At 36.3% G+C, this 2176-nt stretch overlaps 1 pseudogene; it reads left to right on the top strand.

Moving 5' to 3' along the window:
• Positions 1 to 1629: 1629 nt before the first annotated feature.
• On the top strand, positions 1630 to 1745 carry LOC111735100 (annotated as a pseudogene).
• The last annotated feature ends 431 nt before the right edge of the window (positions 1746 to 2176 follow it).

Below are 2176 nucleotides of genomic sequence, written 5' to 3'. Positions count from 1 at the left end.
TTTTAGAATATTCTGCATTAACTATTACAGGAAATCTTTAAACATCTCTTCATGTTGAATAGTATGAAAATAACTGAATATGTTTGATTAGTCATTTTTATATCATTTTTCCCTTAAAGTCAAGCCAGTATGAAAAGATATAAGGTCAGGGACTAACGGGAAGTGCACTGCTGTCAAGAGGCAGAGATCCCAGAACAAACTCTCTCCCTGACCATGCAGAATTCCCTTAGTCAGCGAGGAGCTTGGAGCTTCACTTACTTCCTATGAAATGAAGTGGATGATCTCTGAGTGTTTTTTTTCCTAGCTCTGAATGTGAACTAGATTGCAAGAGAAAAGATTGACTCTGGCCAATTGGTCCCAATAGTGTGAACATTAAACCTAATTTTAAATTGAACAAATACAAGTTAATACAAAGAAAAGGAATTCAGAGGTTGTGCGTTAATTGTCTCCATGTTGTCATTCAATTTATTTGTCAGATCAATGACATCGGATACCTTGGTACAGATAGTGCAGCTTAACTAGCATCTTTATGTTCAAGTGCTTCAGTGATTTTTAATCTTCGTCGTAAAACAGATTACATATAAGTGCCTGGAAATGGAAGTATTATTCTTTACAATATAGAATAAGAAGATAGAGACATTTTAGTTTAATTGCATCTTAAGTTACATAATTTAAAATGCCTAGTGCTCCTTTCCTCTCTGTACTGTATCAGCTTTGGTCTAGAATCGAGACCGCTCTGCTTTTGCAGGTAATGATAACATTCAGCGGTTTATCACACCAGTCCATTCTGCAGCTGACTTTGATAATAAAAGCCCCTTCCTGCCCTAGGTCCATGTAATCACACGGTAGTTTTATTGAATATGGTCTTTTTTTTTTTTTTTTTTACTTCTTTTTTTTTTTTTTTTTATTATAATTCTTATCCTTGAAGTTTCTAAATTTACTGATAATCTGTGATATAGTGTCCTTATTTATTTTATAGAAGTTGGTCTTCTAGAACTTTGTTTTCTTTTTAATTACTGAATTCGATTCCACCTGGTCTTTTTGACTCGCTACATGTTTACATTGAGTTGTGTCTTTTGTAAACATGTAGTCACTATGCTAAAGCTATAGTGTCATTACGGATGATAAAGCTGCCCATTCCAGAACTCTGCAACCCTAGCGATTTATTTCACTTTTGATTCAGCATTTATTTAATGTTTCGTATGTGCTGGGTATCGTGATTTTTTTTTTAATGAATGTTGGGAAGGGAGCACAGAATTTATGACACTGAGCTGATGAGGTGATATGTCTCATCAGCACCTTTCATGTTAAAATTTCATGTTGAAATATCATGTTGCTTTGTAACATGAAATTTGTAACTTATAATGGAATCACAATATGCCTGTTTTCAGGAATGATACATAAAATGTTTAGCAACAAGTCTGTGGTTGTCACTACCCAGGCAGAAGAAATGTTGAACAACCAATATCAGTTCATGTCAACTGAGTATCACTTATGCCTGAATCGAACATCAGTTACCTGGATTCAAAATCTTATATGTTGGATGTGGTTCCATAGGGTAGCGGTTAGCATGTCTGCTTTACATGCAGAAGGTCTTGGGCTCGCACCCCGGTGGAGCCACGGTCTATGGTCTACGGCCATGCCACCCTGAACAAGCCTGATGTCTGATCTTGGAAGCTGAGCAGGGTCGAGCCTGGTTAGTACTTGGATGGGAGACCACCTAGGAAGACCAGGTGCTGTAGGCGTAAAAAATAATGAATTATAATAAAACAAACAAACAAACAAAAACCCCACAAAATCTTATATGTTATATGGACATGGATTCTGTTTTTACAGGGAGCCATAGAACAGATAGAACTGATGTATGCATTTTATGCTTTTCCTACTTAGGTCAAAAATAATAAATTAAAATGTCTGATTTCCTCTCTCATTGGGCTGTGATTCACTATTTTATGTGTATGTGAGCCCCTCTTATTGCTTTTAGATATTATACCTTTGCAGTGTAACCCTACTGCCGGGTTATAATGCAGGCAAGTCACCAGCCCAATTCTATACTACAAGCAGACATTTATTGAACAAAGATTTATTAGCAAGCAGGTACAGAATGATTGATACAGCCCACTCTGTAAAACTCAATGAGTTCCCAGTTCTCTGTTTTTAAAATGCTTTCTCTGCA

Source organism: Pteropus vampyrus, unplaced genomic scaffold, assembly GCF_000151845.1.
Source record: "Pteropus vampyrus isolate Shadow unplaced genomic scaffold, Pvam_2.0 Scaffold14965, whole genome shotgun sequence".
NCBI lineage: Eukaryota > Metazoa > Chordata > Mammalia > Chiroptera > Pteropodidae > Pteropus > Pteropus vampyrus.
Note: the sequence above shows the minus strand (reverse complement) of the source record. Positions and strands in the feature narration are given on the sequence as shown.